Genomic DNA, 10,736 nt, shown 5'->3' with positions numbered 1-10,736 from the left:
TCTGACCCCTGCGGCGGCGCTCCGCTCCCCGCCCCGCCCCGCCCCGCGCCAGCCGGGCCCGCCCTCCGCCCCGGGCCGCGCGCGCCGCCGGCCGTGCGCGCGGGGGCGGTGCCAGGGCCTCACCTCGCGCGCCCCGCCCTCCCCGCGCGCTCCTCGGGCGGGCAGCGGAGCGCGCGCCGCCGGTACCGCCGCGGCAGGTGAGCCAGGGGCGCGCGGGCTGGGCCGGGGTGAGGCCGCCGCCGCTGCTGGGGCTGGGGCCGGGGCCGGGGCCGGGGCCGGAGGGAGCGTAGGGAACCGGCCTGGCCCGCGCCGGGGGAGCTCTCCAGTGTGGGGGAGGGTGGCCTGCGGGCGGGGGCTTCCGGCGGCTCCGCGCCCGCCGCTCTGCGCCGCCCGGGGACTGGTGTCGGGGTGCGGCTGCCGTCCCGCCGCCCCCGGCCGGCGGTGTACGCCTGCCGGCCCCACCCCGGGGTGTGGGGACAAACGGGCGGCGCCCCGAACCTCCTGTGGGGGCCCGGCGGCCGCTCCCTGAAGGTTACGGGCGTCGACCTTGGCGACCTCCGACCGCAGCCCGCCCGGGCGCGGGGAACAGCGGGGAGGGGGCAGTGGGGCCGCGGCGGGGTCTGGCCGCCTGTTGCGGCGGGGGGCGGGTGCGGGTCCCTGAGGCAGCGGGGCGGCGGCCGGCGCCTCCCGTACCTGCGGAGGGCGGGGCGCAGCAGCGGCGGCACCCCGAACAAAGGGGCCGCGCCCCGGGGCTGGCGGGGAAAGGGGTCGGGGCGATCATCCGCCGGCTCGGCGGGACCGAGCGGCGGCTGCGGCGGCGACTCCTGCGGCGACTCCTGCCCCGGCTGGGTGCCGGAGACCCTGTGCGTGTATGTGGGCGCTGCGGTTCTAGGGTGAGTAAGAGCAGGGTTTCTGTAACATTTAATTGCTGCCTGCTTCCCTGTGCTGGGCTTTTCTGTAGTTAGCAGTAACTAGAGCTTGTGTTTGCTTGTAACACAAGGGAGAAGTACGAAGTATGCTATTAAGTTCCCCAAATAAAAAAAGAGCCTTTCGATGCTCACCTGTTTGGTTAGGTAAGCAATTTGGTGTTTGCTTTTGGGTTTCTTTTAAATGGAAGTTAATAGTTTCAGCTCCTTCCCCTTAATTGAGTCCTTAAAATGAAAATCTTAAGTGGGCCATACGTATCCCAAGAGTCACCTGAAGGGCGCTATGTGTGTTTGTTTTGTAACACCCCCAAACCGTCCTGGCAGAAAGATTGCCAAAATGCATATTTTCAGGCTCAAAATGACCCTAATGTTTTGTTTCACGCTTATATTTTCAGTTCTTGTTGGAAAGAGACTTGCCTTCTGCACTGCAAAACATTACACTTCCACAAGTGTAAGATACGTGCCTCTGCTGGCTTTTCAGTGTCTGGAGATAGTTTTATGCTCAGATCTCTCCATAACCTATCAGTTGTTCTTCGTCTTTTCCACTGAAAGTTAAACTGAAAAGAGAGGAGCTCCTGAGAGGGGGCTGGACTGGGAGAAGATACTGCTATTGTGCTAGTTTTCAGGATAATTAATAGTTATTATAACTGGATTCTTAATTAAAAATCCTCTTCTTTTCAGCTGACTTATTAATCTAATAGCATGTGCCTAAACATTTGAGTCCTGGGAAACTGTGATTCCTAATAGAATGAAGAACAACTGTTTAATATGTCAATATCTAATGTAGATTTAAATCTTTCAGGCTGTGCTTGCGCAACAGTTTGTCAAACACTTTTAGTGGAAGCCTCTAAATGGTAGAAATTTTAGGGATTGATAGTGCTAGTCATGTTTACCCTTTATTCTTTTCTGTAGAAATACGAGAATATGATGTAGTGTTGCATAAAAAGATCAAAAAAAGCCTTCAGTCCACTGCATGAGAGGTCAGCTGTAAGCTTAAATAAGCTGTGATGCTGAACAGTGAATGTACTCCTTCACTATTGCAAATTCCTTGATCTCAGTCTTCACTTTTTAGTGCTCTTCTGAATTTGAGGAAGGGAAAGATTACAAACATTTTAAAGTGAAGGATTTTGAGTTGTGTGTTCTTTGATAATGTTGTAATAATGTTGTCTTTATGTTTTTTGGACCTTAAGGAGAGGATCTTTAGCCATGAAAGTGAAAACTGGAATGTGTCCTAGCTGTGCATTTGTCGTAATCTTGTCACCTGTGGTCATGTACCTTTTAGATAAATAACCCATAGAAATAGTAGGCTATTGAGGGGAAGGTATGGGCGTGGGGAAATGGGGCAGGGAGAGATGTGACTGTGAGGATAAGGCAGTGCTGGATAAAGGCAACCAAGGAGGAGCACAAGACTGTTAAATAAGTGTAGTTGGAGACATTGCAGTGGTCCATGTGTCTTCTGTATTCAGACTGACTTCTAGTTTCCATAAGAACAGTTGTGTTCTTAACCTCAGATACTAAGTCACACACTGACATCCCTGTATCTACTTTTTTGAGGGATTACCCTGAAACAGAGGTGTTCCATCTAAGAAGTGGTTTTGCTCCTATTAAATTTCAAGTGTATCTGACTTGGAAAAAGACAACTGCTGAGGCAAAAGATGTTGCTGTCTTTGAAACTGATATATGGCAGTCTCCGATATCAAAGGATACTGTAGATACTGTGTCTTATGTAAAAAGGTGTTTAGGCACCGCATTTCAGCCAACTGACAACAGCATTATTTTTGCTGCAGTTTTACAACTGAAGAACAAATAATTATATGAGAAAAATCTTTTAACTTTTGTGATTAGATTTGGTTACTTTGCCACCCTAGTGAGTGCTATAGGATATAGTGGTCCTAGGAATCAGTGGTTGATAACATGTCTTCTAGACAGGGAACTCCCTGCCCCCTTGAGTGCTTATAGCCAGCTTCCTGTAACCTTCTAATGGCTCCAAGCTATTGAAATTACTTTGCATCTAAATTGAAATCTATTTTATGTGAGCAAGGTAGTTTGGTAGGCTAGTGACAGCATTCTTGTGAACATATTGTAGCCTGCCTGCCTCAAACACGCAATTACAGGACAACTGTGTTAAGCCTCCATTCTACCTTAAAAAGAATTTATGTGAGGAACCAAGTAAATAGAACAGTTGGTATTATGTATGTCCACTAAATGTTCTGCAAAATATTTTACATTTTATAAATTGTTAAGTAGGGAAGAAATGGTTATATTTTATTAGTCCATTGCAGTACTTAAAATCAGCTGTCAGGATAGTTATTAAAAAGTTATTTTTAAGTCTTACTGTCTGCAGAATCTGAAATTGGTTATAGTCCTTGTGGATATAAATAACTTAGAGTCACTTCTTAGCAAATGTACCTTGCAGACCAGGGGATTATTAAATCCTGTTTTGCTTCTCATTCTGTTTTCTCAACTATAGTGAGTCAGAGTCAGTACCTAAGGCCGAAGGATTTATCAGTGGTTACAGCTGCTTGTTGAATGTTGAATTATGGGTTGTTGTGCAAGCCATAACCATCAGATTAGGTTTATGCTCTGGAGCCTTAGGAGCTACTTACAGAAGAAAAAAAAAATCTGAAATTCCCACAGAAAAAACAGTATTGGATTGAAAGGTAGGAAAAAGTTGGAAAGGAATCTAGTATAGATTAAGTAATGCTGCCTTAGAATGCACCAATGAGAGAATTCATTGCCTTTGCCCAGAGGGGGGCTTAGTATTTACTAGTCATATTTTTTTTAGAATTCAATTTGTCTCTATCAAAATTCCCAACACCTTTGGGAGAATAGATTGGTAACACTGAAGTATCCAGGCTTTGCGCAGAGGGGGAATAATGGAGAAAGGTGTGCTGAAGATGTTAGATGACATAGAGAGTTACTATAGAGAATTTGAAGTAAGCTATGCTGTAATCAGTTTATAAAGGAGAGAAGCCAAAAATGCAAAGAAGGCAGAACAAACAAGAGATGTAGAGTTGGTTGCACAGTAACTCTGCAATTGTTACTTTAGTGGAATTGATGATGCTTGTTTTGTGATACTGGCTCCTTAGTTGAAGTAATTATAATGTATGTTGAATTCCTACCAGTAAAGTTCATTTAATGTATTGTATTTTTCTCTGTAACAGTAAGTTTACTACATCATTTGATACAAGAGTGTGGGAATGTCTGGTGCAGTGGCCCACAAGGTTTTATTAAAAATTGACGTGTGAATATACTGTATGACCAAACAAGTATTTCTGCAAATTATGGAAAATGCTATTTATGAAGGTGCTTTGCACCTGTGCTTAGTAGGTGGGTAGCCATACATTCAGGCCTTGGTACCTGTTTCATCTTAGTCTCTGAAATACTAATTTAATAGCCTTCTGTGTTACTATTAGACTTGGTTTTTAACTCTGATCCTTGTTTTGGGAGTCTGGGAATGCTCTACATATAGCACCCACATACAGACAGGCAGAAATGTTTCTGTCAACATTAAACAGATTGCAGTAAACATGGAAGTCTTTCAAAAATGAAACATCTGTGAAGAAAATAAAAAGCAAACTATGTGTGGTACAGTCCTTCTCTTTGCTAGTACTCCCATTCAAGCCTGTCAGACAGTGCAGAGTAAAGGAAGTCTGTCATTTCAAGATGTAGCAGTGTAGTCCTGTTGGTATAGCTTGTTGTTTCCTGACAAGGCTTTTAACATGGAAGTAGTTAATACCAGCAGCACTTTGCCCAGTGGGATTTATTTCAGACTTCAAAATAAAAGAAATTATACAGACAGGAAAACAGTGTTAATGTGACAGATGTCTGCAGGGATGCTGTGTCGGTCACAAAACCCACATGCAGTGTGTGAGGTCACACAATGGAAGATACTTGAGTAGATGGACCCGAAGGCCCTACTCAAGGCAAGGCTGGTAGCAGCTCATCATCAGCCATCTGCCACTGTTACCCATGGAGATCAAAGTAAGCAAAATCAGATACTGAATCCAAGTGACTGTTGTGTAGAAGAGCTATTTTGGAATGACACCACTTAATCATAAAGTTCTTGCACACTTTAACACCTAAATTAATTTCACTTATGTAGTGTAACATGCAAATAAGCTTCATTCCAATCCTCAGAACACTTATATTTTAAGAAATAACACTGCACACTCATAAGAACTGATTTTTGTAAGGTCAAAATTTATATTGTCCAAATTAATAGTTCACTGCAATGCTTCAGTGACTGATCCAGTAGAGTCATGACTGGTAGCTCAGTGCACCTTATCACAACTTGAGTTCTGTGATTTCTAATAAGTTTACATTTTTGAAGTTGATTTGAAAATGAAAGTGAAATTTGTTTTACACTGATATAGTTCATGGAAGTCAATGATACAGCACAGGCCTGTATGAGTATGATTTATTAAAGTGTCTTTCTTTACTGGTCCAGATTATGTATTTTTTGTCCGCTGCTGATTAGACTTGATGATTTTGAGGTTCCAGTTAACCCATATTCAGTGCAAATAAAGTATGTAATAAACCAGAAAAGCTTAACCTAGAAAGGAAACTGGACTCCTTCTCTATACAGTCCAGCATTGTCATTCAGAATTTAAGGAGCAAATGCATTAGACTAAATGTCAGAAACTGCTTTCACAGCAAGTTTGCCATCTAAAATGTTATTAAATGGTTAGTGTTGTAAGGAAGAAAATATAGTTACAGGTAACATTCATAATTAATTCCAGTTATTCTGCAACATCTCGGAGTACCCTGTAGGAAGAGACCCACTAAATTGAGATGTGTGAAATTCCAGTACTTGATTGTTTTTCCCTGTTTTATGAAGACTGTGATAAGAACAATAATGAGAAGTTAAGGTACTGATAAAGAACAAGAAAGCTGCTCATCTGACTTAATTTGGTTTGTATCAGTACTCGTTTTAGTGTATAGTGTAACATAAAGGACTGTTTTTAGAAAAAAAACCTGAAGAAATACAGATGCATTTGTTTCAGAAATATTAAAGAGACTTAACCAAGTGTTCTTCTGGGTGCAGCATTCTTTCTGTGAGGAACTTGTCTCAGGTGTGGTTTTATAATTAAGCAGGAGCTCTTGCTGCCGTTTGGACTTAAAGGAGTTAAATTCTAAATCTTAATCCAAAATACGCCACTGTCCTCTTTCTCGCATCTTGTTTTGATAATAACTTGGATCTTAAGTCATGATTTCAACTTTTTACCCTTCTGCTTTTAGGGGAAAATACTCACTTTTGACCAATATATATTCCACATCTTAAATGCCTTTGTGCTTTGTTAAGAAATCCCATTGCAGGCATTGCCAGCTGGTTTTTGTTGTGTTGAGAGCGTGGGAAGTTATAATTTGTAGATTGATGGGGTTGAAGAGGCCAGTAGCTGATCCACAAAATATTTTAGGAAAGTCTGTATGTGTACACCCATGCAGCTGTCTCCCTGTCGGTCACTAATTTTGGGCACGTAGTTACTAGTTTACTGATAGGCTTGCAGTTACAATTAAAGATTGTATAGTGCAGCTGCTCAAGAAAATGCTGGAATTTCTCAGTTCGTCTTTGCCCAAGAACCCGAATGAGATATGAAATGTTTCGGTTTGGAATAATTCTGAAACCTTAGGAGGTCCTGATTTTTGAGAAACTTCTTTAATGTCATGCCTCTTTAATGTTTTTCATTGGATCTTAATGAAAAAGTTGTTTCTTTTTGGGTAACTTGGTTTAGCACATGTTGAACTTTAGTAGAAGAGCATCTTTTTCTAAACCTTAAGTGACAGTTAAGCTATATCTGTTGTATTTTATGTCTTGCAGAGGTTGAATTTTATAGCCCTTGCAGTCAAAGCAGATAGAGGAATGAAGTAAACTAAGAAAAATACTCTCTGCAAGATGCACGAGTTAAAACTGAGACCGTGTTTGTAACATGCAGAGTTTGTGAGTTTCTTCAGACTGGAGTATTTTGAAGAGCATTGCAAAAGCAGTCTTAAGGTCTAGTGATCTTAAGAGTAGTTTGGATAATTTGAGGAAAACAGTCTGTTGTTTGAGTAGTGAAGTTTTATATTATAATCTTCCTAGTAAGGTTTACTACAGTTTTAGGAGAGAAGACTTTTTTTACAAATATGGGGGGAAATACGTTTATCTGAGGGAAAACTGAAACAGAAACAATCTTGTAGTCAAGTACTAGGATTTAAGATAGTATGAACAATGAAATACAATATGATAAAGTAGTGAAACGGTCATAACTAACCCACTCAGAATGGCATAGTTAGATAGTCAGGGGTTTGAAGGAGATACTTTCAGGAATGTAATTCCTGTTTTACAGCAAACTAAGACTGGTCATGCTATCATCTATGAGCAACAGGAATGGGTTTTAATAATGCTAACTTTTCCATACTTTATGCAGGACTCTGACTGCATTAAGGTAAAAGAAATAAACCCCTCGAGGAGAAAAGCAGTAAAATTAGCTTCTGACTCTGTGGTGAACTGATGGTAATAGAAGTACTGCCACTGAATTGAAAGCTTGCAAGTGACCAGCTGAAAAGAAAATGTTTTCGTAAGTCAGAGGTAATGAAGGTTTCTTAGGCCAGAGAAAACCATGCAACATTGTAAAGGTATTAGGTCACTTACTTCTCACTGGAATTTAAAAGGTTGTGTGTACAGAAAGGAAAACAGCTCACACTTGGTACTGTTTAGTATTGCAATGTGTGTAGAATTGAATCAGTTAAATGTTGATAAAGATATTGGATTTCACCATAGACAGACTTCTGTAGTAGTTTTTCCATGGGGAGACTGGCCTTTAAAATAAACTGAGTTTGGTCTGTGACCACTGCTGGAATGCCTTTAGCTTTTGCATTGTGTGTCAGGTCAGAGGAAGAGAGACACACTTGCAACCCATCTAGTGATGTGCAATAGTACACCATCCTTAATGGTGCCTTTTTCAAGAGTTTTTGCCTTTGGAGTATGATTTAAAAATTAATTTTTAGGTTTTTTATCAGAAGTTTTTGATAACTGCTTCACTTGGTTCCCCAGATAGCCAGAAATTAATGTTATGCTTGCTTCTGTGTTCTGAAATTGATCTATGATTTTAACATAGGTTGCTTTGCAAAGAATTTTTCTTAGATAGTCTGTTCTGTTAAAACTTGGAACTTACACACTTACATTCTTGTAAAGTCATTTAACAGTTCTGAGTTACTTTGTGCATTGTAAGAGTTGTAAGAATTGAAACAAGAGCAAAAAGCAATTTTTAAAAGTGACTACTCTACAGTTTGAGAACATTCAATTTGAAAATGCCTTCTGTGGTACTTCAGGAAAAGTGTGATCAGTATTTTAAGTAGGACAAGATGAAAACCACCTTTGACTGGCACCTACTGTGAAAATTGATGAATTTGTGTGAATATTAATAATTTCATATTAATTTAATGAACTGAATGCCCTCTGTTTCTAGCCATTGCAAGTTTAGTGCCCATTATATGTGAAACAGCCATGAAAGTCTATCATGTATCGTATGATTGGCAAGCATATATTGAACTAAAAGACAATTCATTGCCTGATTGGGTCTTTTAGGTCTACTAGATTAACTCTATCAATTTTTCAAATCATATATCTAACAGTTTTAGAATAAATGGCATCCAAGAATGGGGAGGGATCCGCCAAACAGTGTTTCAGCTTTATGAGTCCTGTATTACTATGCAACATCGGGTCTATAACCACTTGTGTTCTTGAATCACCAATTCAAAAGATTTTTGTGTATTTGCAAACCAGTGTCATTCATTGAGTCGTGCATATGAAATCCATGTTCCCTGAATAAAACAGAAAAATTATTATGATTTTAGGAGAAGAAATTTGCACTGTATAGAATATAAACTGAAGGAGACATTACCAGAACAAAATATGGCTACCGAAGTAATGCTCTTGCAATAACACTACAAAAAAGTACTTGTGCATTTCTAATTAGGTGGTAAAACAGATGGCAAAGTCATAAAATGTATGAAGTGACTTACTTTGCCAAGTCAGATTTCACTAAAGAAATTTGCTGCAGCTGCATGATTCCTTAGAGGAATAAAAGGAACTTTTTGAAATGCAAAATCCAACATGATCATATTTCGTTAGGTTCCATTTGGCTGGTGTATTGATGCAGTCTACCTGTGGGGAGAGAGAACGCTTGCCTGTGTTTGTGAAGAGGAGACGGAGAACTTGGTACCTGCTTCTTGGTATCTCTTGTTAAAGCCCTGCATTCAGTCCTGTGTGCTTGCATCATTTGTGCTGTGGCCTTTGATGTAAATGTGCTTGCAACTGCTGGAGAACTCGTTTCCTGCATCCTTCATTATTAGAAGTCGTTTTATTAGCATGAGATGTGAAGGATAATGTATTGTGGTATTCCTACTCTGCTTTTGCTGAAACTTCATTCAGCTAGGCACTGACTTTTGGAAGGAGGCAGTGCCTCCCTCAGAAATGCTTTATTTGAAAGCTTAGATTTTGTCAATAATTTCATAGGAGTGTTACTTAAACAAGGCTCCTGTGTTCATTCTGTCTGTACTAATGCTTGAAAGAATTTAAGGGTGTTCATGTGAGTTTTCACCGTAGTACTATTATGACTGGCTAACAGGGAAAAATAGTTGTTTTGAGCAGGATAAATTCCCATCAGAACTTGTGTGACAAGAGGTGCCTGCAAAACAACAAGACTGCTTCTACCAGGCGGAGCCCTAAGCTATAGAAGAGATGCTGTCTGCATCCCTTCTGTAAATTCCGTAAGACTGTTGGGTGCAGCCTGCCATGAGTGTGATAACTGTTTTGCTTTGCAGATACCATTTATTTCTAGATTTCTCTGTCACAAGTTAACTTTCCTGCCTGTAGAGCAGTGAAACTATCTGGGTGCAGTTTTGGGTTTAGTCAATGTGGATCTTGATTGTCATTCTTTCTGGCTGTAAAAATGACCATGCAAATATTTGTGGCTTCTAGAAAACACACATCTGACATTCTGAACTTCTAAAGGAAGACTAGGGTTTTTAACAATTAAAAAGATATCTGTGTTAGAGGACAATCTATATTTTTTCAAGTATGTCTTTTGGAAGCCACCTTCAGACTTTTCTCAAAGAATTTACTTCATCCACCCAAGTCAACATGCTTACATTTAAATCTTCCTGAAAGTTCTGTGGTGTATATTGAAGTGTAAATGTACAGGGGCAAAAAGGACACACTAATGTGGTTGAGATTTCTTTTGAAATATTATTGACCAAAAAACCCTGAATTTTTTATACTGGATATGCTGTGAACAAGTTTTGAATGCAGTGCACTTGAACTGCTTTTGAAAGTGCACTACTGAAGCTCAGTACTGCAAGCTGTGGCATAGTGCCTTCAAGAGAACTCCATTCTTGTTGCTTTCTAGAACAGCTGGAAGCAGCAGCTGTGTGCAAGTGTCAGTGAAGCCTAACTTATCGTCAATCAAAAGTTAGCTTCCAGATGTGCTTTCTTGTACTTGAAACACAAGATAAAAATGGCTGTGTCTCGTATGTCTTAGGTGACACTAACTTAAATGTGTTCTTGAAATGTTTCACTGAGTTCTTAGTAGAATAGCACTAGTTAAGACCCTGAGCTGTTGATTCTGCATTATTAAAATTCATCTTTGTAGGCTGTATGTTGACTCTTATATTTTGGGGGGAATGGGGGTTGGGAGACTGTCTTTGTTCTATACCAAATGCATCTCCCATGAATGTAACTTGACTTTTGATTATGGGTAACTGATGTGGGATGCTCTTCCACAGATATACCCCTCATCTGTTTCAGCCTTTCATTAGTTTTGCTTA

The 10,736-nt window shown here is 40.9% G+C and overlaps 1 protein-coding gene across 13 annotated transcripts in view; it reads left to right on the top strand.

Annotated features, from left to right (window-relative positions):
* The first annotated feature begins 58 nt into the window (after positions 1-58).
* Positions 59-10,736, top strand: part of RALA (RAS like proto-oncogene A) — a 29,954-nt gene continuing 19,276 nt past the window's right edge. For 4 of the 13 annotated variants that reach the window (XM_082302984.1, XM_082302975.1, XM_082302974.1 and 1 more), the window contains exons 1-2: positions 76-197; positions 9,043-9,129. The gene's annotated coding sequence lies outside the window, so the exon portion shown is untranslated. Of the gene's footprint in view, positions 198-664; positions 894-8,578; positions 9,144-10,736 lie in introns of those variants that run through there. The other 9 variants (XM_082302986.1, XM_082302982.1, XM_082302979.1 and 6 more) reach the window with 6 other exon arrangements.

Source organism: Coloeus monedula (genome assembly GCF_965178545.1).
Source record: "Coloeus monedula genome assembly, chromosome: 1".
Classification (NCBI taxonomy): domain Eukaryota; kingdom Metazoa; phylum Chordata; class Aves; order Passeriformes; family Corvidae; genus Coloeus; species Coloeus monedula.
The sequence above is the reverse complement of the archived record's forward strand: the minus strand, read 5'-3'. Positions and strand labels throughout refer to the sequence as shown.